The sequence below is a fragment of the Coregonus clupeaformis genome, unplaced genomic scaffold (assembly GCF_020615455.1).
Source record: "Coregonus clupeaformis isolate EN_2021a unplaced genomic scaffold, ASM2061545v1 scaf1662, whole genome shotgun sequence".
Lineage (NCBI taxonomy): Eukaryota > Metazoa > Chordata > Actinopteri > Salmoniformes > Salmonidae > Coregonus > Coregonus clupeaformis.
Genome location: NW_025535116.1, coordinates 60,882 through 80,996, shown reverse-complemented (window position 1 = coordinate 80,996; position 20,115 = coordinate 60,882). Strand labels below are relative to the sequence as shown.

Genomic DNA, 20,115 nt, shown 5'->3' with positions numbered 1-20,115 from the left:
ACTCTTGTTTTTATGTATATGTTGAATTAGTCAACTTTATCGATCAAATCTGATCAAACACTGTATAGCCTCATAACATTTATTTGATGGTCGGTCCTTGCATCTATTTCTCTGTCTATGAATTTCAGAGTGGTTACATTAGCCTCAGTCTAGTAGCATCTTCTAGTGGCTTAAAGCCTCGTGTATCTTGTTCTAGTTCTGTGAAACCAAAACGCGTCGTGCTGTGCCCAGCCTGTCTTACTACTTTTTGCTAATAAATACAAATTATTTAACAATTCAGAGTTTGTAGCTATTTACCCATGCAACAAGAAGATTGATTTACAGCTTCAATATGACATGTATTTAGTGTTGTGAAATAAACAGGTTTGTCAACAGTTGTGAAAGCACAATTAGATCAAGAAAGTGGCACAAACAATATTGTGCCACTTTCAAGTGGTAGTTTTTGTTCTCACTGTTTCCATGTCATGATTCTAATTTGCATGAATTATGTTACAGGTCTCTGTTCCATCCACCCTAGACTTTTAAAGCCACAGGGTTCGTAACAGTGTGGCAGACTTCTGAACACACTTTCACCTCATCCTGTCAATCAGATCAAAAATTGGATATTTATGGAAATCCAAAGCATATTATCAAGAAAATAAAATACTTTTCCCAAACAGATGAAATGGAGCGCAATCAGAAGGAGGGCTGGAGGAAAAACACATGAAGTAAATATAGGAAGTGCTTACCTCCCATGAGTCCCAGGAAGCCGCCTTCCGTGAGGCAATAAGAGACGAGAGACCAGATGAGATAAGAGAATGCTGATGTGTTACCATGGCAATTGTCAAAACTAGGAACTACACTAGGGAAGACCTTCATAAACTTTATATAAAAGGTTTCAGCTAAACACCTTTTAACCACCAGACTAGGATGGAATATTTTCCCGGTATTTTACAAATGTTCCATCCCGAGAATAAATCACTTTTCTCCCGAGAATAAATAACTTTTCAGCAATCTGTAAATAGTACTGCACAAAATTCTAAAATCACCCCATCAGTGTCATACCATGTACAATATAGGGAAAGATCTAGGAAACAGGGACTGTCTAATTTAATATTGCGGACATTCAGAGATGCAGAGAATTAAGTTGGGTTACTTCTAAGTAACTTTGGCTTACTCCTAAGTCATCATCTCCAACATGTGACCTTCCATTAGAGCTTTGCTTTGCTGTGGATTGAGGCCTATACGTTCATATCAATTGTGTTCCTCCATTGTATTCAGCTTTCCTTATTTCTATTGTGGATTGCGTTTCTGTACGCCAATGGAAAGTCTACAAAACTGTGAGCAAACCAGCCTATGTATTGAATACATGGAATTGGATTGTGATGACTCCAATGAATGAATCATGCACACAATATGCTTAGTTTATTATTATTTTATTTTTTATCAGGAATCACACTTCATGTGTATGAAAATGTTTGGTTAAATATGCATAAAAGGAGAGTAATTACCCATAATTCTGCACCTTTGGATCATTGTACATCCAGTTTTGATCATCGGGATTTAGTGACTGCAAAGAACATTTATGGATCTACTGGGATTTTTAAAAGACAGACTAACTTTCTGTTTTCTCTGCTTGCACTCAAGAGATAAGTATAGTTGTGTTAATCTTTTTGCAGGCAGTTGTGTTCTTTTGATGAATGTATTTGCAATTTTGACAGTATAATATTTTTTATGAATTATGTTTTAAAAAGACAACTACATTTTCAAAAAGCATTTACTGTTTTGCAAAAGTTGTGTGTCTTGTGGACTCTGTTTTGGAAATCGAGAAAATTGTTCCAAAATATTATTGTAGGCGATTGAGAGAAACTGTAATAAATAAAGACAGTTGCTCCCATATTAAATAGTAGAAGAGTACACCATGCTGGACAGAAATGATTACAGCGCCTGGTATTCCCAGGCAGTGTACCAACCAAGTACTAAACAGGCCCGACCCTGCTTAGCTTCCGAGACTGGGCGTATTGCGACTGGTATGGCCGTAAGCCAACGACTGTATTGTATATATGATATGTACTGTATATATGATATGTACTGTATACATTCCGTAAATGAAGGAATAACTCTTGGTACACTATATAAAGTTTGTCACTCGGAAAAGGTGCAGTGTGAAATCATAGAAATAGAATCAATGGGATGAATAGCCATAGTTACTTTGTAACACCGGAAGACGGATTACAAACCTTGTATACATTTCAAGGGCATATATTTGAGTATTGTGAAATAGCAGGCCTATCAAATAATGACTTCAGACAAATACATCAGATAACGTTATCCCCGAGCCGACTAGGTGAAAAATCTGTCGATGTGCCCTTGAGCAAGGCACTTAACCCTAATTGCTCCTGTAAGTCGCTCTGGATAAGAGCATCTGCTAAATGACTAAAATGTAAAATGTACATCAGATAACGTTACCGGTACATGACTTTAGCACATTTCATAGTTTATACTGTATAGTCTTCTAGTGTATATATTTCTAATCATAACAATTGTCTTCTTTTTGTTAAACTACTTTATTACTTAGCTATTTATGTATATTTTTGATAATGTGTATTGCACTGTTGAGGAGAGCTTGCAAGTAAGCCTCACTGTACTGTGGAGGTGATGAATAAACTTTGATTAGAAGATTAATGCACCATTGATATCAGCTATCATAGTCAAGATAACGGTGACCGACTTGACCAGCACTCTCTAGCCATCATTGACGTTGAGATGAACTTGTTCAAATGTGAAAATACAATACACATCATGATCCTAACAAATTCAAACTGAGCAACTGCGTTAACTTCACAATGAAGTTTATCTTTATCAATTTATCTTCACAATGACAGGGGGTGCACCGTTCCTGGAGGTACTGCAATACCAGGTCGATGCGTGGAGTGGACAGAGCAAGCCCCTATTCCATCTCCCTATTCCAAAAATCAATTTAATATATGGTCCCCAGATAGGGGACGTATCAGATATTAAACTGATAAGAATAGATTTTTTTTTTTTTTGTGTGGAAAAATAATGTTTATTTTCATTTCTCATTCAAATAGAAGTACAAAATCAGTGCATAACGTTGTACATAACATGGATTTACAAAAACAGTACCTTAACCGTATCAAAATAACAAAACTCCTAAAAAAAGTGCTGTTCTGAGGAACCTGACCAGCTAAAAGGCCTACATTCAAGAGAAGCATGTAAACAATTGCCTCTAACAATCTCCCAAAGCTGATATTTCAAAGGAATAAAAACAATTATAGAAATAAAAACATACACATATATCAAAGGGAACTCTGAATAAACCTCAGTGTATATCAAATATTTACAAAGGCTTAGCCTACATTTCAATTTACATGACAGAATACAGTTATACATAGGCCTATATATAGGCTATAAAAAAACGTTTACAAAGAAGGGTATATCCCTTTCCATCTATGTTTAACAGATGTGATGCCCCACTTATCTATTTCGAATTGTATTTTTTTCCAAATTTCTTGTTTTATAAATTTAACCAATCCCGTCGGTGACCACTTGAGGGTGTCATTGACCGCACCACATCTGGCCTCCCAAAGTTTGGTCTTGATAAGGGACACCAGAGTCACTAATTCTAATAATTGCACCTTTTCCACATTTTTTAGTTCAAATTTGGCTACCCCTTCATAATCAATGTTTTATAAAATATTAAAATCTATTTTAATTTTCTTCCAAACTATTTGGGCAAAAGAGCATTCCCATAAAACATGGGGAATTGTTTCAATTGCGAAACAGTTGTCCCTGGGACAAAATTTATTCAGGGTCAAATTATGATCATATAATGTTGAACGGACCGGAAGACGTCTGTGTAAAACAAGCCAATTAAAATCTTTCAGTCTGTTGTCTAAACCATTTAATTGTGCCCGTAGCCAGGTGGAAGGTGATATAGGTAATCGGTCTCTCTTCTAGTGTATATATTTCCAATCATAACAACGGTCTTCTTTTTTTAAAACTACTTAATTACTTAGCTATTTGTGTATATTTTTGATCATGTGAATTGCACTGTTGTGAAATTACAATATACATCACGATCCTAACAAATTCAAACTGAGCAACTGCGTTAACTCTACCTGATTTACCTTTACAATGACAGGGGGTGCACCGTTCCTGGAGGTACTGCAATACCAGGTCGATGCGTGGAGTGGACGGAGCAAGCCCCTATTCCATCTCCCTATTCCAAAAATCAATTTAATATATGGTCCCCAGATAGGGGACGTATCAGATATTAAACTGATAAGAACAGATACTACACTTGATCTTAGCCAAAAGGCCGAGAAGCGATACCGCAATGCTTTCGGGAGGAAGGGGCCGTTCTCCGACACGTCAAATTCGACTGTGGTTACACCAAAATGAGCTCGGTAAGCTTTCCGCCAAATATCAAAGATAATGCTTTTAGAAAATGGTGGCATAGATTGGGAGTTGATCAACGTCGGGAACATACTATGGAGGACTAAAAGTGCCACAATTAAATAAATAAATACACCATTAAATAATTACTTAAATGTGTCATTAATTAATTAAAATTAGAATTAAATACATAAATGTGTTATTAAATGTGTCATTAATTAATTCAAATACCGATTCATTTTATGTAAAATACATAACGCAGGACCATGAAATGTAAATGTAAATAGTGAAATTATTATATATGTATTTTACATAAAATGAATCGGTATTTGAATTAATTAATGACACATTTAATAACACATTTATGTATTTAATTCTAATTTTAATTAATTAATGACACATTTAAGTAATTATTTAATGGTGTATTTATTTATTTAATTGTGGCACTTTTAGTCCTCCATAGTGAACAACCACGTTTGACTGTTACAAAGAAACAAGTTGGTAGGTTCTAAAGTCACGTGGTGATCCGCCCTCCAATCGGAAATGAGAGAAAGCGTTGTTAAATTAAAACCAGATTAACAGCTCAATTGGAATAATAATATATCACGGGTGGGGGGGAAACAATTTGGAGATAATAATATTGACATAACATTTGATATTGTATCAAATATCTCTGGTAGCATTGCTGCCACAACGGAACTGAAGCAATTGTCCACTTGGTGGCACCAGAGTTCCACCGATCGTCGCTTTTTCCAATCTGTCCTGTGTGGTACATCAAACTGCATTTGAATGTTGAACCACTTGACTTCAATACATCATCAATGCAAATAATGTGAACAATAAAAATAGCCTATGTCTTTTTATTATTAAAATCTTTCTGTAGAGCCTTGTTTGATAAGGACATTGTGAGGAGGCCTTCATAAAGTTGCACTCCTAAATTACTAGAGGCCAAACTTCAACGACTGCATTGCGAGCTAGGCCGGAGCGGTCCTGGCGTATGGTCCTGGCTGCCTAAATGTGTCCTCCACATTATAAACTGTACAAACATGGCACTTTTGAGGCTTACTTTTACAATTAGGCTTACTCAGTCACTACAAGAAATGTCATATCATGGACATAAAATGCCATTAGGCCTAATGAAGGTACAGTATATGTAAGTTACTTGGTTGGTGACTTGTGAATCAATCTGTATGCGCATTAGGGTTCAATATTTTCCCGGTATTTTACAAATGTTCCATCCCGAGAATAAATGTCTTTCCTCCCAGGTAACCCGGTATTAACCGAGAATAAATCACTTTTCTCCCGCAAAAACCGAAAGTGTCATTCAAAAGCATTGTAAAATTGTAAAGCATATACATGTCTGGATTTGATTAGAGCTTTGATCAGCATGAACATTCAAACCTGATTCTAACTGAGCCTGATGAGCCATATATTAAATATATTTTATGAGCACTACATTAACGACATTTAATGAACCCAAGCCCCAAAAAGCCCAAATGATTTTGCCATTATCCAATAGGCTACATACATGATACACTGTAGGCACATTACGACTTTTCATGCTACAAAAAGGGTCAATTTGTCAGCAAGGCACATCAATTAACGTAGTCCCAATCAATGGCAATTGCTGAACTTCATTAGGCAACATTTTAGGTGTTTTGTAACAGATGTCTATTTCCATTCATCAAATGGCGCTAATAGGTTATATATGCAGTTTGGATGCTGAAATAATTTTGGAGTGGAAGAACATGCACAGAAGTAGCCTACATTTTGAATTGATTTGTTTGACAAATCAGATGAAAATATAATGACTGGTTTTGTTTATGCCACAATAAAAAGGTAATTCATTTTTACCGTAATGTTTAATTGACTACTTTATTATTAGGCACATTAAATATGTTTTCGTGCGCCTCAATAGAGTCCCCCGAATGCACTGTTTTCATCAGAACAGAAATGTGTGTAATTAGTTCATTGAACCCATTCCCTCGTAAATCGCTCCATATCATTTTGATATTTTAAATGTACTTCTTGTAAAAAACACACAGAGAAGCAAATGGACGACAAATGGGAAGAAACAGTCGCCCTTTTAACAAGGTTCCTAAACCCTCTAGCGTTTATGCTAGCTATGTTAAAATGGACGACATGGGGAAAGGAGGGAAGCGGACAAACTATCTAACTATGACATTAATTTTCAGACTCACTTTAAGTCCTCGTTAGGAGGCCTGTCTGGGAAACGGTGGTCCCCGGCGGGAGGACTGTCCACAAAGATAGGGGTCGGGAAAACACTTTCCTCCTCAGTCAGTGTGGGTGCTGGAACACCGCTGGGTGCCAGACCGCTGCTGTCAGTAGAGCTCGCGCCTGACAGGGAAAGCAGAGTCTCCTCTGCGCTGCCCGGGTTTCTCGCGCTTTTCTCCTCAGACTACACGCTTGCAAAACAACTGAAACGATTCCCCCCCCCCAATGGCGGACTTCTCCGTTCTCTCCATGCGGATGAGTGAGGAAACAGGGCTCATCTGCTTCCTCTTGACAGAGCACTTCCTCCCCTTTCCCACAGTGGTCCAGCTCTCCGGAGCAGAGGGCGCGGTGGGCTCTCCCGTAGCCTCCTCCATTTGCTTGCTCCAACTCCTGTCCCCCGCTCCGTTCTCCTCATGAGGTGATGATGGTGCCTCACTCCCGCTCTCCTCAGACTCTCGCCGTTCTCTCTCCATCACTAGCTCCTCCACGACCTCCTCAATAGCGCGTAGCTCTATAACTTCTCCCTCATCTGCTATTTTCCCGCTCACCGCTCTGGCGTAAGAGGGGGCTGCCTTTGAACAGTGACGGAACAGGTACTCCTCTGAGCTGCACAGACTGCAGCGCTTAGGCACGGTGCAATCCCTCATTACATGGCCGAGGGTCCCACAGTTTCTGCACCTTGTCTGGGTGCAGGCATCAGCGAGGTGCCCGTACGTGCTGCACTTCCTGCAGAAGCGAAGCTGCCCAGCATACATGAGGTAGCCCCTGTCTGCACCGATAGAAAAAGACGCGGGAGGATGGAGGTAGCCATCATGGCCGCTCTCGTCCTCCTTTAGCAGCACGCGAAACTGCCTCTTCCCTGTCCAGATGCCTAAGGCGTCCTTAATATCTCTCACTCCTGGCAAGATGGTCACATACCGGCTGAGGTAGCACACTAGTGTTTCTTCAGTGACCCAGGGGTTGAACATGTGCACGGTTAGCACCCTCAGATTGTGCCTGCACAGGGACTCAACTTGAAAACTACTGAGGGTGGGTGCTGTCGCGTTCGTTCAGAAGAGCCCTCTCACCTCCTCCAGCCTGGTGATGGTGTAGAAAGACACATCATAGAACTTCTCGGGTGTGTTTTGTTGCTGACAGTGCACATCATCTGCTGTCAGCCGTAGAGGTCCAAAAATAACTTATTTTCCAAAACGAAATCTCTCCATCAAACTTTCTTTTCCAGTCCATTGAAAACGCAGTGTTCTTCAGTCCAGCTGCTACCGACTGTGAAGTGGCAGATGACGACATCACTCCACCTTCAGGATCGCCTGGGTACTGCACTCGATCTTGATCTTAGCCAAAAGGCGAAAAGCTATAGACAAGTTTTTGAGCCGTTTCCGCTCTACTTCTTGAACTCCTCCCGTCGATGCAATCCACTTCCGTTCTGCCGGGCTGGGTTTGTTTTGCTAGCTAGCTCCGTTGTGCCGACAAAGCACTGATATCGCAGTGACAAAGAGGATATAAAAATTACAATTACAACATGAAGAAAAGTGGTTCGGGAACGACGTGTGTCGGGTAGTTGGTTGCAAAAACTAGAGAAAGCACCTGAACGAGTGGTTAGATAGAGAGTGCTACGACCACAAACCAGCTACGAAGAGGCAATGTCCATGCGCTCCATTGTTTAAATTTTTTCGCAAGCATGATACCGACTCGGAATCAAGGACCTGGCTGAAGGCATTGAATCTAAAGAAACCACCCCTCAACGTTTTTGTTTGTTCCTATCACTTTGTTGACCAAAAACTTACCAAGGATAGTCCTTTCCCAGAGTTGTGGTTGGGATACAATCGCCCTCCCGAGCCAAAGAGGCGTCAACTCACCCAGCGGACCACTGCCTCCCCCCAGATAAAGAAACGCAGACTTGAATCTGAGGGTAAGTTCAGCAACTTTAGCTATGAAGCTGACAATACTGTTAATTATGAAGAAGTTGTCATACATTAACATTGCTACCGGTATTTTGCTAAGGCAGTTGATTGTTTTGGAGATGGGACAAACAATGCCCACGATAGCTACATCATTAATTGTGTGTGTGTGTGTGCCTGCCTGCGTGTGCCTTAGTCTACATCATAAATACAATGCAAGGTGGCAGGCTGTTGTGATGATGATTGTGTGTGTGCGTGTGAGTGCAATGTTGTAGTACACATTTTTCCATTGTGATGTTTGTAGTGAGAGGACTCTATGCCTGCATTAATTTAGCTCCATCCATGTTTTCTCTTCCCCTTTTTAGATGCTCCAGAAACCTGAGGCCGAGCCTGCCACACCAACATTTCGAGATGCCCAGACCCAATGGGAGGATCCGTCACATATTGATCACATTTACTGTTCAACAACACAGTCTGTTAAAGTAGACAAGGCCACACAGTGCGAGGCAGAAAAGAGTCCTACTGTGACCAGCACCACGGTCATTGATGATGCTAGGTCCCGGCTGTATACAGGAGTGCTTATGGTTCAATTCTTCACCCTGGTGACGGTGTTGTTGCCTTTCAGTAAGCCATCAATTACCCTTCCTGTTGTTGACCAAATACTTATGACGTTGATGAAACTAAAACTAAACCTAATATTAGGAGATATTGCTCACCGCTTCAATGTGTCTACATCCATGGCAAGCATTGTGATTAGTCACTGGATTGACGTGATGGGTGAACAGTTCAAAGTCCTGATCCTGTTATGATTTAACTGGATAGAACCCAAATGCAGACAAGTACACCAAGCCAGAGAAGTTTTAACAGGTTTATTATAATGTTCAATAGTCCAGGTTTCCAATAAATGGGGAAGAGCAAGTCCAGGTTACAGGGAGGGTACAGATCCAGGTCAGGGCAGGTGTGGTACCGTAATGTCCTAGTGTCCGTGGTGAGTCCAAAGGAGAGGCCCGATAGTGGAGAGCAGGATGGTGGTGGCAGGAGTGACGCGGGAGGCAGGAGTCAGGTTCCAAATATCTGTGGCACAGGAGAAAAAGTAAATAACCAGTCCAAAAAACACAAGAGCGAAAACAGACAGGTTGAGTCGGCAGCGAGACTAACATGGTTGTCTTGACTATGATCTGACGATGAGTGGAAAGTTTGACCGGGTCTTAAAGGCTGAGGTGATTATGGTGAATGAGCTGCAGCTGGAACCCTGACTCCCGCACACCAGACTTCACTCCTGCAATCAAGGACAGACAGAGGGGAGGGGGAGAGCAGAGAGAGAGAGCTACCTAGCAGCAGTAGGCCTAACAGTACCCCCCCCTCTACGGACGCCACCTGGCGGCCGACGGGGTTTATCGGGATGTAACCTATGAAACTCTCGGACCAGATCAGGATCCACAATGAAGCTCCTGGGCACCCAGGAACGTTCCTCGGGACCATAACCCTCCCAATCCACCAGGTACTGGAAACCACGACCTCGGCGGCGAACATCCAGAAGTCGCCGGACAGTGTAGACCGGACCCCCACCCACGATCTTGGGCGGAGGAGGGGGACGAGAGGGCGGGCACAAAGGGGCTAACCGACACAGGCTTAATCTGGGAAACATGAAAGGTGGAATGAACCCGTAGGGAGGCAGGAAGCTGTAGCTTAACCGCGCAGGGGTTAACAATAGACAGTATCTTGAACGGTCCTATAAAACGAGGCGCCATCTTCTTAGACTCCACCTTCAATGGAAGGTCCCGTGACTTCAGCCATACCTCTTGACCAGGAGCGTAACCGGGAGCCTGGGACCGGTGACGGTTGGCTTGCCTCTGCATGTACGCCGAAGCTCGGGACAGAGCTACCCTGGCCTTCCTCCAGACCTTGAAGCAGCGGCGCATGTGGGACTGCACCGAGGAGTACCGCAAGTTCCCTCTCTTGGGAAGGGAACAGGGGAGGTTGATAACCCAGAGCACACAGAAAAGGAGACAAACCAGAGGAAGCGTTAGTCAAGGTGTTATGAGCATATTCCACCCAGGGGAGCATGGAGCTCCATGACCCAGGGTTAGACCCAGTGACACAGCGAAGAGCGGTCTCCATCTCCTGGTTCGCTCTCTCGGCTTGCCCGTTGGTCTGGGGGTGATATCCAGAGGACAGGCTGGATGTAATGCCCAAAGCTTTACAGAAAGCTTTCCACACCTGGGAGACAAACTGGGGACCCCTGTCAGAGACAATATCCGTGGGTAGACCATGAGAGCGGAACACATGTTCAACCAAAATATCAGCCGTTCTCTGGCAGTGGGCAGTTTAGGTAGGCCCAAAAAATGAGCGAACTTAGAAAAACGATCAATCACCGTAAGAATGACAGTCTTACCAGATGAGGGGGGAAGTCCAGTGACAAAATCCATAGCGATATGCGACCAGGGCCGGCTGGGTATAGGTAGAGGTCGTAGATGACCAGCGCTGGCCTGGGTGGAGTTTTTACTTCGTGCACATACCGTACAAGCAGCAATGAAGGCTCGAGTGTCCGCCTCCATCGTGGCCCACCAGAACTTCCGTCGCACAAAGTCAAGGGTCCGCGAAACTCCAGGGTGACAGGTAAGGGGAGACGAGTGAGCCCACTGAAGTACCTGGGAGCGAGCAGACTCAGGGACAAACATCCGGTTAGGAGGACCCCTCCCAGGGTCAGCTTGCTGATGTTGAGCCTGTCTAACAATCCCCCTCGATGTCACATGTGATGACTGCAATACTGCAGGTAGGAGGCAAAATGGGTTCAGGGTTACTACCAGTATCAACAGCCGAATGAACACGAGACAGGGCGTCAGGCTTGACGTTGCGTGACCCAGGACGGTAAGACAGAGAAAAATTGAATCTCCCAAAAAATAGTGCCCACCTGGCTTGACGGGGGTTGAGCTGCTTCGCTGACTGGAGGTAAGCCAGATTCTTATGATCCGTCCAAACGATGAAGGGTTGTTCCGCCTCCAACCAATGTCGCCACTCCTCGAGAGCCAGCTTAACGGCGAGCAGTTCACGATTTCCAACATCATAATTCCTCTCTGCCTGAGAAAGTTTCCTTGAGAGAAAAGCACAGGGATGCAGTTTGTTATCTTCAGGAGAACGTTGTGACAACACTGCACCTACCCCAGTGTCGGATGCATCCACCTCCACGACAAACTGGCGGTCGGGGGTCCGGCTGCATCAGAATGGGAGCCGAGGCGAAGCGATGTTTCAGTTCTTCGAACGCTGATTCGGCCCCTTCATTCCAAGCGAACGGTCGTGAGATGGAGGTGAGAGCGGTGAGTGGCGCCGCAATGCGGCTGTAGTCCTTGATGAACCTCCTATAGAAGTTCGCAAACCCCAGGAATCGTTGAAGTTGTTTGCGGGTAGAGGGAGCTGGCCAGTCCGTGACAGCAGAGATCTTAGCTGGGTCCATCCGCAGCTCCCCCTGAGCTATGATGTAACCCAAAAAGAGGTCTCAGACACATGAAATTCACATTTCTCCATCTTCACAAACAGTTTGTTCTCCAACAACCTTTGCAACACCTGGCGCACATGCAGTTCATGTTCCTGGGAGGACTCTGAGAAAATCAAGATATCATCCAGATAGACAAAAACAAACCGATTCAACATGTCCCGAAGGACATCATTGACTAGTGCCTGAAAAACAGCAGGGGCATTAGACAACCCAAAAGGCATAACCCGATACTCAAAATGTCCCAAGGGTGTGTTGAAGGCAGTCTTCCATTCATCACCCTTACGAATGCGCACCAGGTGATACGCATTTCGTAGATCCAGTTTCGTAAAGATGGTAGCACCATGAAGGAGGGAAAAGCAGAATTAATCAAAGGCAGAGAATACTTGTTCTTAATGGTGATGTTGTTAAGTCCACGGTAATCAATACAGGGTCTGAGGGTCTTATCCTTCTTAGCAACAAAAAGAATCCCGCCTCCTACAGGTGACGAGGAAGGACGCATAATACCTGCCGCCAAGGAGTCCCGAATGTAGTTCTCCATAGCCTCCGTCTCCGGCCGGGAGAGATTGTACAGGCGACTGCTGGGGAGCGGGGCTCCTGGCTGGAGGTCAATGGCGCAGTCGTAAGGCCGGTGAGGAGGAAGAGAAGTAGCTCTGTGTTTGCAGAAAAACGGATGCCAGGTCATGATACACGTCAGGAACAGCGGAAAGATCCATGGACTCCAGTGGAGGTTGAGGCACAGTACTGGCAGGAGTCTGAGCAGAACACAAACAATTCACATGACAAAAAGTGCTCCATGAAACAATGCTACCTGTCACCCAATCAATGTGTGGATTGTGTTTTATGAGCCAGGGGATACCAAGGACCAGGGGAGTCTGTGGGCAGTCGATAATATGGAATTGAATGTTCTCCTGATGATTTCCCCGACACTCTAAGACAAACAGGAACAGTCTGATGGGTAATGCGGGTCAACAATTGTCCATTTAGACCCCTTAGCCTGCAGCGGACAGTCCATAGGAACAGTCTCCAAATCCATTTGTTGAGCCCACTCTCTATCCAAAAAGCTTTCGCGGCACCAGAGTCAATCAGCGCACTAACAGAGAAATTCTGGGACTGCCACTGGAGGGATGCCTGGAGCAGAATGCGGGAGAAGAGGAAGAATCCGCTGCTCGGCTCACCAAAACTTCTCCCATAAATGATGAGCCGACCCTTTTCCCGGACGAACTGGGCAGGAAGGAACGAAATGACCAGCTTCTCCACAATACAGGCAGACCCGAGCCTGAATACGACGTGCACGCTCCTCTGAGGACAACCGTGCACGACCCACCTCCATGGCTTCGGGTTCAGTCCTCCTCGTATCGACTCGGGAAGACACGGCTCTCTCCGTAGGGACGATGCAGGGAGGAGTTTGTTGATGACAGACAGGTTGCTTGGAACTAACACTCCTCTCCCGGCGGCGCTCCCGAATCCGATTATCCAACCTGATAGTGAGTGAAATAAGATTATCCAGCGTAGGCGATTCATCATATGACACCAATTCATCTTTTACGGTCTCAGACAAAGCATTGATGAACACTCCTTGTAATGCCTCGTCATTCCAACCACTCACTGCTGCTAAAGTCCGAAACTCCACTGCCATCTCCGCCACACTACGAGCCCCCTGCCGAAGAGAAAACAGCCGTTTCGCAGCCTCCTTGCCTCGTACGGGGTGGTCAAAAACCTTCCTCATCTCCGTGGTGAAGGCAACGTAAGCGTTGCAAATGTCCGACTGACTCTCCCAGACCGCGGATCCCCAGGCACGAGCGGAACCGCTAGTAGAGTTGATAAGGTAGGCAATACGGGCTCTTTCTGAGGCGTAGGTGAGGGGCTGTTGTTCAAACACTAACGAGCATTGAGTCAAAAAATCGCCACAGGTTCCCATGTTCCCGTCATAGCGCTCTGGAGCAGGAACAAAAGGCTCTCTCTGATCTGGGCTGAAGGGGTAGTAAGGGCAGATACTTGATTGGAGAGTAATTGAACCTGATTAAGCAGCACCTGACTGTCCTCAGCAATCGTTTTAAACAGGGTATCATGTTGACCAAGTAAAATGCCCTGATTGGCTATGGCAGTCCAAATTTGAGTGCACTCTGGGGTGGTATCCGAGCTACTGTCTGCTGGGTTCATGTTGGTCAGATCATACTGTTATGATTTAACTGGATAGAACCCAAATGCAGACAAGTACACCAAGCCAGAGAAGTTTTAACAGGTTTATTATAATGTTCAATAGTCCAGGTTTCCAATAAATGGGGAAGAGCAAGTCCAGGTTACAGGGAGGGTACAGATCCAGGTCAGGGCAGGTGTGGTACCGTAATGTCCTAGTGTCCGTGGTGAGTCCAAAGGAGAGGCCCGATAGTGGAGAGCAGGATGGTGGTGGCAGGAGTGACGCGGAGGCAGGAGTCAGGTTCCAAATATCTGTGGCACAGGAGAAAAGTAAATAACCAGTCCAAAAAAACACAAGAGCGAAAACAGACAGGTTGAGTCGGCAGCGAGACTAACATGGTTGTCTTGACTATGATCTGACGATGAGTGGAAAGTTTGACCGGGTCTTAAAGGCTGAGGTGATTATGGTGAATGAGCTGCAGCTGGAACCCTGACTCCCGCACACCAGACTTCACTCCTGCAATCAAGGACAGACAGAGGGGAGGGGGAGAGCAGAGAGAGAGCTACCTAGCAGCAGTAGGCCTAACAGATCCCCTGGCTTCCAAGAGAGACCATTCGTGCCACCATGCCCTTGTCGTTTCAGAGGAACTACCCTCGAACCACCTGCATCATTGACTGTGCCGAAAGTGCCATGCAGAGAGCCACAAACCACGACTCAAGGAGTGACACTTTCAGCCAGTATAAATCACGCAACACTGTGAAATATCTCGTCAGCTGTGGCCCCTAATGGGCTAATCATGTTTATATCTGATGCCTATGCTGGCAGAAGCAGCGATAAGTTTATCACCATGGACAGTGGGTTCCTAGACTATCTGAGGGCTGGTGATGAGGTCATGGCAGACCGTGGGTTCACCATTCGAGACTTGCTTGATGAGAGAAGGGTCAGTTTGAACATCCCTGCTTTCACCTACAGGCGCAATCAGTTGACCAATGAGGAGACGACACGCACCAGGCGAGTAGCCAATGTCCGCATACATGTGGAAAGAGCAATCCAGAGGCTGAAGGTGTTTTTATCCCAGAATGTTCCCATCAGCATGGCACCGAAACTGGACAACATCTTAACCATCTGTGCTGGCCCTAGTTAACCTGAAGAGTCCACTGATCAGTGAGGTTTAGAATCTTGCCCTGTGTCCCTGTCTACCAACACCCAGCCATGTTGTTCATTAAATACAGATAAACACAACAAATACTGCGTGCATTGTATTTTTTAATATTATATATGAATATTTTCATAGTGATGTAATTGTGTGGGCTGCTTTTGTATTTTACTTTTTAATACCTGTTAAGATTAAACACGCAATCTTTCTTGTTGAAGCCATTTGTTTAGTTTCCTCAAAACAATTAATTAATCCAGTGTTATTTATGTACAGTATGAGCTTACTATGAATTATGAACTGTGTTAAAATAAATTGTAGCACTCTAAGGATTGAAATTACATCAAACTTTATTTTCACTCAAACAGTACGCACACTGATATATTGCACAGCATAAAGAGATCATGTAAACAATGGACATCTGTTGGCTCCTGTGGGCATGACCTAAATAAGGCAGTTTATTTTGGTTTTAAAATGCTGAGATATTTACTGCAGAACTGTAACCTTCCCCTCAACAAAATCGCAACAATTTTCGGGAGCATGTGGGCAAAGTAGAATGTGCGTAGCCTTATGATATGCCCCTGGACAAAGCCTTGGTCGTAGGGTACTTCGATTTCTAGGTGCTCAGTTTTGTTCCAGATCACCAACTTGGAGTGCTGAAGCCCTGTGCAGTGTATCCCAATTTGTACCTGCATGTAGTAGCCTTTTGGACCATTGCAGGCAATATGGTAATCTACCCCTATCTCCGTTTGCCACAGTTGTGATTTCGCAGTTCTTTGTTGCCAAAAAATTCTGCAAGTGACTTGTTTCCCATCACAGGTGATTTGATCTCCAACAGAATGTCGTTGTTTATCACTCCATCGGGAGATGCTGCAAGCCACGGTTCCTTTTCGCACACCACTAAGCCTTTGGTTTCAATGCTGTTGCCCAGAGTTTCCAAATAGTCCCTTGCAAGTTCCTCCTCCGCCTCCTTGACGGGTCTTGCATTGCCACGGAAGGATGGGTGTAAGTGTTCTGACAAAAACTTGTCAGGCGCCGTGGTTGAGCAGTGTTCCCAAGCTAGCGCCGACATCGCTGTGTTTACACCGCAGACGCTGTGCCAACAACTTCCGCGGAAATGAAATGCATTTGTGTAGAGTTATGGCGCCACCCGGGATACAGCGCGTAAACTTGTGTATATAGCAATGCTTTCAGCAGGAAGGGGCCGACACCTCAAATTCAAGATGGTTAAACCAAAATGAGCTCGGTAAGCTTTCCGCCAAATAACAAAGATAATGCTTTTAGAAAATGGTGGCATAGAATGGGAGTTGATCAATGTTGGGAATAACCACATTTGACTGTTACAAAGAAACAAGTTGGTAGGTTCTAAAGTCATGTGGTGATCCTTCCTCCAATCGAGCATTGTTAAATTAAAACCAGATTAACAGCTCAATTGGAATAATAATATATCACGGGTGGGGGCGGAAACAATTTGGAGATGATAATATTGACATAACATTTGATCTTGTATTAAATATCTCTGGTAGCATTGTTGCCACAACGGAACTGAAGCAATTGTCCACTTGGTGGAGTTCCACCAACCTTTGCTTTTTCCAATCTGTCCTGTGTGGTACATCAAACTGCATTTGAATGTTGAACCACTTGACTTCAATACATCATCAATGCAAATAATGTGAACAATAAAAATAGCCTAAGTCTTTTTATTATTAAAATCTATAATTTAACAGATTCTCTGTGTTCGTATTCCATATTAACCACTCTCCATTTCTGATTTTCTGTGTTAGTATTACTTATTATCCTCTCAGGGTTTTGTTTATATTATGATAGCATCCAATAATAGAGCATCAATCTCCCTTTGGTTCACTGGAACAAATGTTCATGTCACGAGTTGCTAAGCCAGAACCCAGAAGCAGACCAGGACAAGGTAAGTTGAAACGAAGGTGAGTGTTTATTACAAATTCAAGAGTGATGCTGAATAATCCAGGGAACAGAGCGGGCGGCGTTGATTAGTTGTTGGGGGGTGCAGTGGTTGATCCCATCCTGGTCGGCAGCCGCACCACCAGGCAGAGGTTGGATGAAGGTTCCGGACGGGTGACTGCAGATGGAACAAAACGGGGTAAGTAAGCAACAAACCAACAAGGTGCAAAAACAACAAAACTAACGCTAGGCTCTAAGACTGATACTCTGGTAAACCTACTGTTCATGGCTAACGATCCGGCAGGGAATGGATGTTAGCCAGAGCCTAAGAAGGGTGATGATCAGGACCAGGTGTGCAGATTGCTGATGGGATGCAGGTGCGGAAATCAAGAGAGCTCCCCCGAGCGTTCCCCGAACCCTCGGGAAACTGGAGATCACGAACAGAAAAACTAGTCCACAGACAGGACCCGACTCAGACTGCCGGGATCGTTACAGTACCCCCCTCCGACGAACGCCACCGGGCGGACTCCCGGAGCGCCAGGATGGAGGCGGTAGAAGTCACGGATGAGGTCAGCATCTAGGATCTGTCGCCGCGAATCCAACTCCTCTCTTCAGGACCATACCCCTCCCAGTCCACGAGATACTGGAAACCCCGGCCCCGCCGTCTGAATCCATGATGCGCCGCACCGTGTAGGCAGGACCACCTCCGATCATCCGAGGAGGAGGAGGGGGGAGGCGGAGGAGGCAACAGAGGACTGAGGAAAACAGGCTTGAGGCAGGAGACATGAAAGGTGGGATGGACTCTGAGCGTCCTCGTAGTTTGAGTCGAACTGCCACTGGATTGATCACCTTCTCCACCACAAACGGACCAATGAACTTCGGTAACAACTTCCTAGACTCAGTCCGTAACGGAAGATCCCGTGTGGCCAACCAAACCCTATCTCCGATGGTATAGGTGGGAGCGGGATCCGGCGACGATTCGCCTGGAGCTGATACCGGTCCGAAACTCCTAAGGAGTGCCTTTCTGGCCCGATGCCAGGTCCGGTGGCAACGATCGAATATGGGCCTGAACAGAAGGCACTGAGAGCTCCTTCTCCTGAGAAGGGAACAGGGGAGGTTGGTAGCCATACAGGCACTGGAAGGGAGACATCCCAGTGGCAGATGTAGGGAGAGTATTGTGGGCATACTCAACCCAAGGCAACTGAGAGACCCAGGAGGTGGGGTTGGAAGAGACCAGACAGCGTAGCGTGGATTCCATCTTCTGGTTGGCTCTCTCCGCCTGACCATTGGATTGGGGGTGAAAACCAGATGTGAGACTGACTGTAGCTCCAATGGCCAAACAGAAGGACTTCCAGACAGCAGAGGTAAACTGAGGGCCACGGTCGGAAACGATATCACTGGGCAAACCGTGGACCCTGAAAACCTCCCTAACCAGGATCTCGGACGCCTCCGAGGCAGAGGGAAGCTTGGCAATTGGCACAAAGTGGGCGAACTTGCTGAATCTGTCCACGATAGTCAGAACGACCGTGTTCCCCCTCAGAAGCGGGCAACCCAGTGACGAAGTCCAGGGCCAGATGCGACCATGGTCGCCGGGGAATAGGAAGGGGGGTGAAGTAGTCCAGAGCTGGGCCGATTGGTACTCTTATTCTGCGCACACACTGACAGGCAGCAACAAAACCCCGAGTATCCTCGGCCATGGCAGGCCACCAAAAACGCCTGCGAAGAAACGCCATTGTCCGAGCCACGCCAGGGTGACAAGCCATCTTGCTGGCGTGGGACCATTTGAGGACAGCAGGACGAACCGACTCAGGCACAAACAACCGACCGGGTGGACCGTTACCGGGACCGGGCTGAGTCCGAAGGGCCGCCAGCACCTCCTCCTCAATCTTCCACATAACTGCTCCCACGACGCAGTTCCGGGGGAGAATTGTCTCGGTCTTGGACCCACTCTCCTCCGTCTTGAGAACATCCGGGACAAGGCGTCCCGCCTTGCCGCTTTCTAGATCCAGGCCGGAACGCCAGGGAAAACTTGAATCGTCCGAAAAACAACGCCCACCTGGCCTGGACGGGAGTTGAGACGCTTTAGCCGATTGCACGTAAGCGAGATTCTTGTGGTCAGTCCAGACAAAACGGTTGCTCCGCCTCCAACCAGTGGCGCCACCCCAAGGCAAGTTTCACCCGAGAAGCTCCCGGTTACCCACATCGTAATTCCTCTCCGCAGGTGAAAGGCGACGAGATAGTAGGCGCAGGGATGGAGTTTACTGTCCGTGGAGCATCGCTGCGACAGGATGGCGCCAACTCCCACATCAGACGCGTCCACTTCAACGACAACTGACGGGCCGTGTCCGGTTGAGAGAGAATCGTGCGTTGGTGAATCGCCTCTTCAAATCCAGAAACGCTCGATCCGCCTCCGGATTCCACTTGAAGGTCCTGATACTGGAAGTCAAGGCAGTTAACGGAGCGGCCACACGGCTGTAATCCCGGATGAATCTGCGGTAGAAATTCGCAAACCCCAAAAATCTCTGGAGCTGCAATCTCGCACCGGGCTGGGCCCATTCCAGAACCGCTCTAACCTTCTCCTGGTCCATCCTAATCTCTCCCCCTGGAGATGATGTACCCGAGAAAGGATGTCGTGTGGGCGTGAAACTCGCACTTCTCGGCCTTCACGAACAGGCGATTCTCCAACAATCGCTGCAGAACCTGCCGGACATGCTGGACGTGGGTCGGAAGGTTCCTTCGAGAAGATCAGAATGTCATCCAGGTAAACAAACACAAAGAGACCGATCATATCTCTCAGGACGTCGTTCACCATACTCTGGAATACCGCTGGAGCATTGGTCAGTCCAAACGGCATCACCTGATACCGAGTGACCCATCGGTG

General features: G+C 45.8%; 2 non-coding genes across 2 annotated transcripts; both read right to left on the bottom strand.

Annotated features, from left to right (window-relative positions):
- Positions 1–2,862: 2,862 nt before the first annotated feature.
- Positions 2,863–3,044, bottom strand: LOC123487338. The gene has a single exon (XR_006659737.1). It is a non-coding gene; the product is annotated as a U2 spliceosomal RNA (small nuclear RNA).
- A 1,098-nt stretch (positions 3,045–4,142) lies between these two features.
- LOC123487337 lies at positions 4,143–4,333 on the bottom strand. The gene has a single exon (XR_006659736.1). It is a non-coding gene; the product is annotated as a U2 spliceosomal RNA (small nuclear RNA).
- Positions 4,334–20,115: the final 15,782 nt, after the last annotated feature.